This window comes from Rosa rugosa, chromosome 4 (assembly GCF_958449725.1).
Source record: "Rosa rugosa chromosome 4, drRosRugo1.1, whole genome shotgun sequence".
In the NCBI taxonomy this organism is placed as follows: domain Eukaryota; kingdom Viridiplantae; phylum Streptophyta; class Magnoliopsida; order Rosales; family Rosaceae; genus Rosa; species Rosa rugosa.
Genome location: NC_084823.1, coordinates 36334023 through 36347745, shown reverse-complemented (window position 1 = coordinate 36347745; position 13723 = coordinate 36334023). Strand labels below are relative to the sequence as shown.

General features: G+C 37.8%; 3 long non-coding RNA genes and 2 other non-coding genes across 5 annotated transcripts; 4 read left to right on the top strand and 1 right to left on the bottom strand.

Annotated features, from left to right (window-relative positions):
* The first annotated feature begins 1812 nt into the window (after positions 1 to 1812).
* Positions 1813 to 3123, top strand: LOC133742580 (uncharacterized). The gene is made up of 3 exons (XR_009862636.1): positions 1813 to 1938; positions 2257 to 2375; positions 2887 to 3123. It is a non-coding gene; the product is annotated as an uncharacterized LOC133742580 (long non-coding RNA).
* Positions 3124 to 4685: 1562 nt separating this feature from the next.
* LOC133706867 (uncharacterized) lies at positions 4686 to 5421 on the bottom strand. Its single transcript, XR_009844762.1, has 2 exons — positions 5176 to 5421; positions 4686 to 5037 (listed from the first exon to the last, which is right to left on the bottom strand). It is a non-coding gene; the product is annotated as an uncharacterized LOC133706867 (long non-coding RNA).
* A 344-nt stretch (positions 5422 to 5765) lies between these two features.
* On the top strand, positions 5766 to 9502 carry LOC133742964 (uncharacterized). The gene is made up of 3 exons (XR_009862842.1): positions 5766 to 5845; positions 9073 to 9198; positions 9363 to 9502. It is a non-coding gene; the product is annotated as an uncharacterized LOC133742964 (long non-coding RNA).
* Positions 9503 to 11333: 1831 nt separating this feature from the next.
* Positions 11334 to 11436, top strand: LOC133707623 (U6 spliceosomal RNA). The gene has a single exon (XR_009845235.1). It is a non-coding gene; the product is annotated as a U6 spliceosomal RNA (small nuclear RNA).
* Positions 11437 to 12402: 966 nt separating this feature from the next.
* LOC133707615 (U6 spliceosomal RNA) lies at positions 12403 to 12505 on the top strand. Its single transcript, XR_009845227.1, has one exon. It is a non-coding gene; the product is annotated as a U6 spliceosomal RNA (small nuclear RNA).
* The last annotated feature ends 1218 nt before the right edge of the window (positions 12506 to 13723 follow it).

Genomic DNA, 13723 nt, shown 5'->3' with positions numbered 1-13723 from the left:
GTGAAACTGGGGTCGGGAGAGAGGAGAGAGAAAGAGTTTCCCTTTTCGGAAATTCTGATTTTCTGTCATTTTTTTCGGATTTTTCCTATATATTCCAAAATGGAAACTTTTTCCGATGGCCATAACTTCTTCATATGAACTCCGATTCTCACTATCCGCATATCCACGAACTCGTATCGACGCGCTCTACGACTTTCATGAAGGAAGTTCTAGCATAATCTAAATTTATAAAAAGTCAACCCTTGAATCAAAGCATTTCGAGCGAATAATTGTTCGAAATACTTTCCGCTCCACCTTCGAACCACGAAATAGCTCAAACAAACACTTTATTAATTCCCAAAAACCATTAGAATTTAATAACGAATTTCCGAGGTCTTACAAAACCAGTAAACATCGTTTTACATAAATAAAAACGATGTCCCGTGTAAAAGAACGCATCATTCTTAATAAAATAACCGATGTTGCCTCAAGGCACATACATCGTTCTTAGGAAAATAAGGTGGCAAAATGCAAGTAAAAATGGCCAAGAACAAATAATAGTTTTTGAACACTAATGTCTAGAAGAGTATTAGACATCATTTCTGAAATTGTAATCGATTTAAATGTTCACTTAGGTATTGTTCTACATATACTTTATTAAGCATAAAATGTGAAAATATGAAGAATTAAATATAGTTAACATACAAAATTATGATGATTATAACGATTATACATCGATTTGTGTTTTAGAAGCGATGTTGGTTGTTATCCTGAACATCAGTGTCTGACCGATAAGAGATAGGTCGGATTTTAGTTTTACATCGGTTCTGGACTGATGTCTATTAACATAATTCTAGTAGTGTTGAGAGGGTTTGAGAAAATCCACAATTCAATAAACATACCCATATTATGCAGAAACATTAGTCTAATTTAATATCAGAGGGGCCAGGCTCAAACCTACCAAAGACTAAATAGGGCAAACTAATCCATTTCTTCCATCCTAGACATGTGAGGCTGTAGAGTTGCAAGGGTTTGAGAAAATGCACAACTCAATAAACAGACCCATATATGCAGAAACATTAGTAATGGAACATTTATCTTACCAAGATCCATTGCAAAACCCAGAGGCTCCTTGTAGCAGTTCTCCGGAGGCTCCTTGTAGCAGTTCTTGAGAGGCTCTTCTTGAGGGGGCTCTTCTTGAGAATCCCTTATATATGAGCATCCTAGGGTTAAATTATTGCATTTTGTTTCTGAAAATTTTTGTTCAGAAAAAAAAAATTTACAGTAAAAAATTGTCTTTGATATTACAGTAAAAATTTACAATTGCTCTATTTCCTGAAGTTAAGATCCGTACAGTTTGTCCTATTTGATATTTCAGACCCAGAGAAAAAGTCAGACACAATTTATGAGAATAGCCCATGAATTTAAATTCTACTCTCTATTTAATTCACACAACCTTCTCTTTCTCCTATCCTGAACAACAAATTACAGTAGCAGACAATTAACAAAAAAAATGGAAACAGGGGAGCCACTATCCTGAACAAACAAAGGTTTACAGGAGAGCCACTATGAGAAATCAGACCATTGACACCCACTAATCAAACCAACCAAAAAAGAATAGAAACAATCACTACAACAAAAGTGTCTATTTATAGCATTAATGATAGCATTTTTTCACCAACTGCTATTAATTCAATCTATAATAGCTGTTTTGCATGTAAACGCTATGAAAAAATTAAAACTAGGTCAGTACGAGAGAGCGTGTTTCTAAACGGAAAAGCGGGCTTTTAAAAAGAAGAGCGGGCACGTTTCCCCTCATAGAAATCTAGGAAAGGAAACGCCTTATACTAAAACTTAAAAATTTGCACAAAACCAAACAAAAAAGCCTCGAGCAACCATTCCAGTCTCTCGTCATCTCACTCGTTCTCTCCTTTCTTCCATTCGGTTGTAGAACGTAAGGTATGGCTTCGTTCCTCTTTCCTTCCTTTCTCTCTTTCTATTTTCTTTTTCTTTCCCTCTATCATTCCGTGATTTGGTTTCATATCATTCGCATTCACTCATATCCTCTTCCATTCGGTGATTTGGCTCTAGGTTTTTGCCTTGAGTTCTGCGTTCTCAATATGATTACAAGTGACTATGTTAATTTGGGGATTAATTTGTTAGGGTAGCAGATTGTAAAAATGGGGGTTAGGGTTTCTATTTTTCAATTGGGGGTTAATGATTATGTTATTGTTGATGCCTTCATGGTTAACATTTTTTTTGTATGTTTAATCTTAGTTCGAAGATATGAGTGAACTATTAGCAGGACGGCGAGCAGCGGGCAGGCCTAGTACGTGAATGCGAAATGTCAAATTGAACTACAGTTACCCATTGTCAACTTTCTGCTATGGCAATTCGTAAGTTCCAACCCCTCCCCTCAATTAGATTTTAACATAACTTTGTTTTATTTCTTGAATAAGATCTATTACTTTTAAAACATAATTTTTTATTTTCATCTCAGTCAAGACCCAAATTGAAACCCCAATCAACCAAATTTGGTTGACGTGAATTGTTTATAATTTTGGTATTGTACAGTTTGTTGCCATTGGTTAGTCGTATAATTGCTAGAAGGTTCAAGGACTACTACATTTTGCAGGTGTCATTTTGCCTTCAGTTTGATAGTTGGTAACATTTCATTCCCTTTCAACATGTGCATTTGTTGTTTCATGTTGATTCAGGCAGACATTACTCCTCATGTGTGCGGCATATTGGTCAACTGGTTAACTGAAGTACTTATTTTACACTCTGTTGCTTCCCTATATTTTCTTTTCTTTTTGTCTTGCTTGGTTTTCTTTTGCTTGCACTTCTGTTCAGTAGATGAGTATTACCTTTCTCTTGCAATGCTAATGTATGCCGATCTGGGAATAGGTACACTTCAAATTTGATCTGATGCAAGAAACACTTTATCTCATGGTGACATTGTTAGACCAATATCTTTCTGAAGTCCCAATTAAGAAGAATGAAATGCAATTAATTGATCTTACTGCACTCTTGTTGGCATCAAAGTATGAGGACTTTTGGCATCCAAGGGTATATATCAGTATCTCAACTTGCATGACTTTTTTTATAGGATTAAATACTTGTTACTCCCTGTACTTTGCTCCAGAAAACAGTTCAGTCCCTCACATTTTAAATTAAACAATTTAGTCCTTATTCTCTCTAATTCTCACACAATAGGTCCAAAATGACCTAAAGTGACTATTATACCCCTTACTTCCTCTATTTATTTTTATTTTTATTTTTTTTCTCTATTTTTTAAATTTTTCTCCCCTTTTTTATACTCTCTCTCCCCCCCCCCCCCCCCTTCCTGAAAACAAAATCCCTAAAACTCTCTCAACTTTCTCTCTCGCCGGAGCCACTCTCGGCCTTGGCTCGAAGCTCAACAGAGAACACAACCATAGCTTCCCCTTTTCCAACAGAATCTCATCGTTTCCTCCAAGTCCAGAATTCAAGAACACGAGACGAAAGGATTCTACCGTCAAAGTTCATGGCGGAGCGGAGGGGGGTTCAGCGCCTGCGGCGTCATCTAGCGTCGGTGGCTAGTGAGAATTCAAAGGTAAGATGGCTGATGTTTGCTGGGTCGAGTGATGGTGGCAGCGGCGAGGCGGCGATCGGAAGTCGAAGAAAACCGGAGAGTAGAGGCGTCGAAGATTTGAGGCGAGTTTGTAGAGGCTGGGATCTATGCCATGCATCGATCCTGCCTGGGCTTGAGTCATTGTCGACCTGTCTTTCATTTGGTGGTGGTGGTGTTTTGAGTGGCGGCCGGAAGCCGCACTTTCCGGCGTAGACCCTTTTTTTTTTTCATCCCTGATCTTCAATCCTCGGTTGCCAGTCAAGTTGGGGAGGTTGGGGTGGAGCCAACTTCTTGTCGAGAGAGAGAGAGAGAGAGAGAGAGAGAGAGAGTAAATAAAAAAGGGATTAAAAAAATAATAATAATATTAAAAAAGGAAGTGAGGGGTATAATAGTCATTTTGGACCTATTGTGGACTTGTTATGTGAGAATTAGAAAGAATAAGGACTATTCAGTTTAATTTAAAAGGCGAGGGACCAAACTGTTTGTCAAGGAAAAGTTTGAGGAGTAACAAGTAATTAATCATTTTTTATATTTATATGTTAAATATGTCAGCTTGTTTCCAGCATATGATTTGCTTTGGTTTGTTTTGCTCTGCAAAAATACCGGTCAAAGACTTGATTAGCATCTCAGCTGAGTCATACACTAGAGACCAGGTGCTTGGAATGGTATGTGTCTTTACTATTAAGGGATTTTCATTCCTATGATTAATAAATAGTCAATACCATCTCTTCACCACATTTTGGAGGAAATATGTGTCTGTACTATTAAGGGATTTTCATTCCTATGATTAATAAGTAGTCAATACCATCTCTTCTCCACATTTTAGAGTTTTCCTCCCACCATTTCTAACACTAAATCTTTGCATTTCAGGAGAGGCTCATTCTTAAAAAGTTGAAGTTAGGGCTGGGCACGGGCCGGGTCCAACTAAATTTTTGCTGGGCCCGGGACCGGCCCGTTTTTTACGGTTCGGGCCCAAAGCCCGTTTTGCAACCAACAGGGACCGGCCCGTTTTATTTCGGGCCGGGCTTCCGGGCCCAAATACTTGTTTTCTGCAATTTCTGCAATTCCCACTTCAAAGTCACTTGAAACCAAGAACATGAATTTACAATACTGCAATATGAATCAAAACGTTATCAGAGTCAAAATCCATCAGAATTCTTCTCAGTACACCAAGAACATAAAATTACTTCCTTCAGATTTCAACATAAACTACACAAAGATTCAAAATCAAAACATGCATCAAACAATCAGTAAAAGCAATCATCGATCCGTTGAATCAAAGCCACCAGTTCCTTCAGATTTGAGAATTAGGTCTGTATCTTCTGCAAAAACCCGATCTTACGATCGTCAGTGAGCTTGAAATCGAGGAGTCATGGGTGAGCTGGCCGTACCTCTGTAACCTGATCTTGGGATCGTCGGCGAGCAACTAAATTATCCAAACCCAGCTATAAACAAAACAATAAACAAGAATGAAGCTATCATCTAAACCACAATCAACCCCACCTCCAAGATATTCCCTTTTCAATTTGGGCAGAACAAAACAAAACCCAGAACCAAGAAGCAGCAAAAGAACAAAACTTTACCTCCACCCAATTGACAGCCCCAAAAGAAGAGTTCAAAGCAATCAAATTTCTCCTCCACCGGAAAAAAAAATACACCACCGATTTCCAAGACGGTGAGAACCAAAACGGCGAGGGCACGAAAACCAAGAAGCAGAAGCAAATGGTCCAAAAGAATCAATTCTTGAAATCGAGGTCGCAGCCTCAAGATTGGAGGGTCTTGAAGAAGAGCGAATGTGAGGATTTGATGGCGAGGTCGTCTAGCGGAAGAGGAAGATCCGAAGAAGAAAGAACTGGAGAAGGAGAGAGTATTTTTTTTAGAAGAAGGAGGAGGAGAGTATCGACGCGTGGGGAGAAGAATAAGAAGTTAAGGACGCGTGGGAGAAGAATAAGGAGAATAAATTAATTAATAAAATACATAATAATGGTATATACAGGCCTGACGGGCTTTTTTTTGTCTGAAAACACCAGGCCCGGGCCCGGACTGTCTTTATCTAATTCAGGCCCGGACCGAACCGTTTCGCGTGAAAAAATTTTAGGGCCCGGACCGTACGGGTCGGGTTGTGACGGGTCGGGCCGGTCTTCCGGGCTTTCGGGCTAAATTGCCCAGCCCTAGTTGAAGTTTCGTCTTAACACACCTACTCCATATGTCTTTATGTTGAGATTTCTCAAGGCTGCTCAGTCAGATACAAAGGTATTTGGTATAGGTTCATGTTCTCAATGCTAACTTTTGTAATTAACCATGTCTACAGTCTCTTGTTTTTGGTTATTCTCGCAAAAACATGGTACTAGCAGTAACCAAAGTTGCAGACATAGGAGCTCTGTGAAGTATGTCAATTGAATGCAATACTTTCATTTGTTGAGAATATATACATCCTGTCACGCCCCGAATTTTGAATAATAAATTCAAATCCGAAACATGAATAATTACAATTACAAAATCCAAATCTCGAAACTTCGAGTTCATTATTACAATTCACTCTCACAAGCAATATTGTAAAGCTCAAATGAGCATAACACACCTCACAACGTACAATTGCTGTAAAACTCTAACAATTGCTCTAACCGCACGATCACCGTCCTGGTTCTCCTGTCCTGTAGGATTACCCGCTACACAATTTGAATAGTGTACCGGGAGTTGCAACAACACAAAACCCGGTAAGCTTTTTACAGCCAGTATGAGTAAACAAGAAGAACTGTTGATTTAATAAAATACATTTCCTTTAACTCAAGTATAGAAATGTAGAAACATCACAATTACAATGATCACCACAAAACCACTTCACTTTCTCACTCTCATATATATATAAATATATATATATATAAATATTATACACTTATGAGTCACTCCCCGTTACCCTCATAAGGTCACTCAACATTTGGCAGACAGACTAGAGCTCTAACTGATCGTTTCCACCTACCCGGCGCGAGGGCGTGGTTCACAATTTAATGCTATTAGTTTCCACCTACCCGGTACAAGGGCGTGGTTCACTAATAGATGCCATGGTCACCCCCGTGACCTATTGATCTCCACAGATCAATATATCTCAACAAATCAACAATTTATTGTTTCTCAACAATAAATTTAATACCTCTCACAATATTGTTGCTTTTCAACAATAAACTCAACACAACCATAACAGTACATAATATCTCACAATTTCAACAATACATATTATTTCACATAAATAATATATATATAGATAGACATTCACACAGGAATGCCCATTAATACCAACTATAGCTCACACAATGACGACAAAAAATAAATTAATTAAAAGTACTCGGTTCGTAATATGAACCACGTGAGGTTTACTCACCTCGATAATCCCGCTGCGTCTTCAATTCCGCTCAAAATACGATCCACAATCGTCCACTAACTCAAACCGTCAATCACCTAGTCAGATACGATCTTAACTTAGCAATCATTCATAAACCACACATATACGGAAATCCAACGGTCGGATTCTAATTTAATGATGATCCAACGGCCAGATCGAATTTATATGATGATCCAACGGTCGGATCCTCACGGATCGCCCTTAGGATCATCCTCCAAAATTATCACGAAGATCCAACGGTCAGATCTTCTTGAATCACTCTAACAAACATCTCCTCAAAATTATACGAAAATCCGACGGTTAGATTCTCACGAATCGCCTTCCGAATCACTATTTCACAATTATACGAAGATCCAACGGTCGGATCTTCGCCCATGACCACACAAAGCCACTGGGACAGTCATAAGATCAACATAACAAAACTACAAGTCCATCGGACGGTCTGATCTTCACAGATCACAAATCGAACGATCGAAATCGATCGAAACTTAAAAATTCATAACTTAATCATACGATATCCAAAAATTATGAATTATATATGCAAACGATCGTATCGACACGTAGAACACAAAAATGGACAGAAACTGTCCTTGGGGTGGCCGGAGGTCGCCGGAAACCACCATCACAGTGGCGGCACCGCCACCCATCCAAAGTCAAAATTAGACAAAACTCCCAACACGAAAGTTCTTCATCTTAACTCGAATTGAAACTTTCATAACTACACTAAAGTCAGATTATAAGCCAAAAAGTAGAATTTTACCTTATAAGGTTTGAAACCCGAAGAATCCTAGTTTTGAATTCGTTCCAATTCGATCTCCACAGATGAAATCGATGCAATCCACCTTAGGGGAAATGATCTACATCCTCAGAAGTGCAGAATCCTCTCAAGAATCACGGCAAAAGGTGGCCGGAGGAGGGAGAACGACGGTGGGGAAAGGAGGTGATTTCCAGCTCGACTGCACCGTGTTCTTCGACTTGTAGCGGCTACCACGTTGATTATTTCCCCTCGATGTCTTCTACAAAGTTGTAATATAGCTCAGGCCCAGCAAAATCCCTTTTGGAATCAACTCGATTCGAGGTTGGATGAGAGAGATATCGGCCGGTGAAGGAAGAGCAGCATCGGGCGAATTCCAGCTCGAGCTGTGCAGCTTCTCGGCCTCCTAGCACCTTCCATGGTTCTTTTCTCACTTTGATGTCTTCTAGGAAGTTTTAACTGACTTCAAGGCGAATGAAAATACTTTTGGAATCAAGTCGATCGGAGGTCTGTGGAGGGAGATATGGCCGGTGGAAGAGAGAGGAACAAATCTGGGCTCGGGAGAGAATTGGGGAGAAAATATAGGTTTCTGAAATTTCTGTCCTCCAATGCAATTTCCGGAACTTTTTTTTGTATTTATAGAATTTTCCCGATTTTCAATCGCTTATAACTTTCTCATACGAACTCCGATTTTCGCATTCCATATGTCCACGAACTCGTATCGACGCGCTCTACAACTTTCATGAATGAAGTTTTCCCAAATTCCCAATGTATAAAAAGTCACTTTTTGAGACCTCCTAAATAACGTTCGTTTTCGAAAATTAATCGTTCGAACTAATTCCATAACTTCTCCAAGCCTCGTACTCGCTCCCACTATCGTGAAATCATTTCTAAAAATCCACGGAAATTAATTTGGATTTTTCGGGGTATTACACATCCCACATGGGAAAAATGGGACATTGCCTATAGATTTATAATGATTTGGGCCACTTCATCCATTGCCAATTGATTTTGGATGTGAACCTCAGATTACTTTATCATGGTATCAGAGCGGGTTACCCACGTGTGCATGCCTAACGGCCACACGGGCTCCACGTCATCCAAAGTTGTCCACGTGTATGGCTTGAAAATTCGCCACACGTGCGGGGGCGTGTTGAGAATATATACATCCCACATGGGAAAAATGGGACCTTGCCTATAGATTTATAAGGATTTGGGCCACTCCATCCATTGCCAATTGATTTTGGATGTGAACCCCAGATTACTTTATCATCATTTTCATTCATCAGTGATATTTCTTTTACCAAAATTTTTGAATCATGCTAGGAAGAAGACAATGAAGATGAGTTGATTGGCATGTTGGGCATGTGGTAGAGCTAACTCCTATAATGACGGATGGATTTTATATCTCATACTCTGGACACATCTCATTTCTTTATTCACAAGTAGCAGGTAATATGTCACAAACTTATGAAATCTACATATTGTAATTCTTATTGACTATGTATTCTCTTGGTTGTAGCTTTTTAAAGATCATACATTTTGCAGTATTGTGTTAGCCAGACAAAAAAAAAATTATGCTTTAATGCTTACCATGATAAACTTTTCCCTTGTAGGATAAACAGACTTGATTGATGCTAAGTGGGAAGATGAGGATCTTTTAAAAAGCTCTTCATACAACATGAGCACAGCAATAATTTGCAAATGAGTCAATAGACTGAGGAACAAGAAAATTTATCTCCTTCAATTATGTCTGAAATATGTAAGTTTCAATCATCTACTTAACACTGCTCATCAGCTCATGTAGACCACTTGAGCTTGAAAATGATTAATTGGTGTGTTTTGAATTGGCAATTCAGAGAGGTGTTGATGCTACTTTGGAGACGTAATATGTTAATTTAGTTATACTGTTTGCAGTACGATTTGTATTACTAGTATGCAAGGACAGAACCTTGTCAGTTGCGACAATGTATTACATTACTTGTGCAATTTTGCAATAAATTACAATATGTTAATTTACCTCCACGGTCGGCTCATCAGTCAGACGCCCTGCCTTTCCATACAAATCAATCAAACGGTTGATGTCAGTCGTGGTTTCTGAACAGAGTTCTCTGTATCCATTGAGGTCATAATTTGTGAAGAGGGAACTCTCCCACCAGTCTTGAAGGGCTCAGCGGACAAGAAATGCTTAAAACTAATAGGTTCCGAAACAGAACCAATCACAGAATCACCCATAGAATCCAAATTAAGGTCAATCCGCCCCGTACACCAATCCTTATAAAACTCTGCTGCGTTCTTCAATGCCCGAACAACCGTATTCATTGTAACCTAATCCGGGAAAAGTCCCCTTAATCCACAACAGCGCGTCCTGCTTTCCCATACACATCAACAAGCATTGAATAAGTATTGCTAAACAATTCACGGGGAAGGCATCGACCTAAAACAGAGAGCAGTAACAGAGACATCTGGAGCGTCCAGTTCTCGTCCAAATTTGAACTCAGAGAAGAGGAGATCTCTCCCTCTCCGCTCCCTCCTTCCCGTATGAAATCATGTATCCTAAGTTCTTGAAAAGAAACCAAATATTTGCCGGTTCACATTTCAATCATGCATATATTTGTTGTCTTGTATGATTATAGCTTAGTTAGCTTAGTTAGCTTGTTATGGATACATTGGTTAGCAATACTTTCATTATGTAAACCTGAAAGTTACATGGAATGTCCTCGTCTCTTGCTGATTATTAATAATCAAGGAGATGATAATGAATAATGATCCGCCTTGCTTAAAACTGCTCCTCTGCAAATCAAAATCAACGCTGCACTCACCCACCTAGATGATAATCAAAATCAACTTTTAATTTTGACAAGTTTAGTTCGGGTTGTATTACAGGCTTTAAGTCGTAATTTCTGTTTTTCTCCTAAAAAAATGGAGAAGTTGAATAAATATAGTGAAAAATGATGTTGTTATTCCTCTCCTCTCTCAATTTCCAGGTTTTAGTGGGAAAAAACAAAAACAAAAAACAGTAAAATGAAAGTAAAGGTTACTCATTCTTGTATGTACACAGCTTCCACTTTGTAGTTAGTACATTAGAAGCATCTCCTTATATTCTCAAAAATGAAAAATGAAAAAAGAAAAAAAAAAAGCTTTAGAAGCATCTTCTTTACTTATATTTTTGGAGAATATAATACTATACAACACCACAAAATGTAGATTATGATTGTATTATCTACTTTTTTTTTCATAAAGAAATAAATAATAAATGATTGAAGTATCGCATTGAAATATTTTTCTAGTACTTATATTCTATGTCAAAAGTAACAATGAAGCAACAGAAGTCAAAAGATGTATTTTATGGTAAAATGGTAAAAGCAATAATGAAGTAGTAAAAGTCAAAAGTAATAATGGGGCAGTAAAAGTCAAAAGTAATAATGAAGCAGTAGAAGTCAAAAGATGTATTTTATGGTAAAATGGTAAAAAAATTATGGTAAAAGTAATAATGAAGTAGTAAAACTCAAAAGTAAAACTCAAAAGATGTAATTTATGGTAAAATAGTAAAACTTTTATGGTAAAATATCGATCATCTCTTGCATATTCTCATTTTTAGAACATTTGACAAATTTGAAATAATAAAAAGATTAACATGACCTTTGCACAAGGATGAAAAGCACAAATTTAGTAGTGATTCTTTTTTTTTTTTCTATTTCTAATACCTATTTCTAATACTCCTCATTTTCTTGTATAGATGACCAATCATTTTTTTTTTTGACAGAGTAATAGAGATTTCATTTAATCTCAAAGCCAGAATGGCACATACAAATAAGGCCTAAATGCTTGTACCATAAATCAGTGGTCAAGCAGTTAAGGGAATACGAGTACCATCCACTAGTACAATGAAGCTCACTTATTTATAAGCCTACAAACTATAAAAATTCCATCAACACAGAGAAAACTACTGTGAATCTTCCTTCGTCAATGCACTCAATTGTGGTACTCCAGGGTATTCATTAACTAGGTGTAAAAAGAACCCATAATTTGTAAGCTAGAACAGAAATAAAATTGAAAATTAAACTTTCCCCTACCCTTAGAAATAGGGCAAGGAGAATAAGTAGGATAGGTCAACCTTAATGGTTCCATAACAGCATCAGACTTCTTATTTTTTGGTGGATTCTTGTTCTTGGCTCCAAGAGGCCGGCCCCGTTTCTTTTTAGGCTCCACATGTTCCTTATCTGCCCCAGTTTGGACGAGAACTGGAAAGGAATCATGATATATATTCTTCTTAATATATTGTGTAAATTTGAATCTTAGAGTAGGAAAGGAATAAAAAGTTGGGTTGCCACATTGAACAATGGATTTTATTATTGGTTATTGTGGTATTAATCCATTTAAATCTTGATTCACCATCTCTCTTGAAGCGATTTGAGTGGATCATATTATAAGGGAAGAAAAGCTGGTAACCAGATCTTGACACCCATATAAGGATTTTGCAAAACCATTAATCTAGATACGTGCCCATAAGCCGTCATAATTGGTCAGTTTTAAGCTTCACTGATAGAGGACACGACACGACTACCGCTTTTTTATTATTGTTTTCAGTGTCCCACATCGAAGAAAAGCGCCTTCCTCTTAGACTTCATATAGGGAGACCTCACAAGAGAGTTCGTCCCTTCGGGGACATCCGATAAAATTGGAACGATACAGAGAAGATTAGCATGGCCCCTGCGCAAGGATGACACGCATAAATCGAGAAATGGTCCAATTTTTTTTGGGATTTTTTTTTCATCTTTTGGTTCCAGGTAGACTACCTCTGCTGCTTTCTGGGTCTTCGTTCGTTTTTCTTCATTTCCATTTGCTTTTTGTGACTTTGAATCGTCAGTGAATGCATAGACAAACTAAAATCTTGCTCGCCAGCTGTTTGATGAAATGCCTCTGAGAGATTGCTAGTCTTGAATTTATTGGTTGAATAACTGGGTGTTGTGAGCACCAGAGCTGTTATGATGAAATGACCCTGAGAATCTCTTCTATTGTTATGTTCTCCTTGTGTTTGTTTGAACTATCGTCTGCCTTACATTAAAGCTGTTTGAATAATGAAACTCAGATAACCCATCAGGAATGTTATTAGTATAAGATGGCTAATATGTTCTGACATTGTAGGCAACTTGGCTCTACTTCTTTTCTGTTCATTCCTAATTGTAAACTGTCGAATCTGTTTTTACCTAAATAAGATGCCTTTTTCAATTACTTGAATCTTTTAATGTTATGTTGGCCCTAGTTAAAACTTTCTTTGAGTTCAAAGAGCTAAGATCACAATGCATATGTTGGTGTTGGTTCAGCCAAGGCCCTTAGTCTACTGCTAATGTAACTTTGTTTTTTCCTTTTGTCTGGTGAGTAAATTTGAATATTGCAAAGCATGTTGACCCTGTACTCTTGTTTTCATTGCTACCCTTGTTAGTGTTCGTATTCATTGAAAGTAAGTGAAGTTTTCAATAATGTTTAAAATTCTGGACATCAATTTCAAGCTCTTCATTCGAAAACCGTATATTTTAGGAACATTGGTGAATCCTTATTTGATGTACTCCATCTTTTACTCTGCCATTGAAACATTTCTGCTGAGAAACTTCAATTATCAGTTGCACCGAAGCTGCTACTTAAGAACAACAGAATATTTCATTATACCTTTTTAAAATTTTCCTAGTGCCCATGTCCCCTAGCCTGCTGCCATCTTGTTGCATTTGTCTTCTTTGTATTCATCATTGTAACTCATACCTGTAAGCAGTCCTGTTCACTTGGTTTCAAATATTACATGGTAAGACATGTAATATAACAAGTAGGTGAGTACTCGGGTATCATAATACCTGTAAGCAGTCCAATTTACTTGTTTTTGAATCTGGTAAGCTAATATGACTCGAGTGATATCTGTAATGCACACAGGAATGTCTTAAATTTATGGATTGGCAATCAGGCTAACAGCTTAAAATCTCTG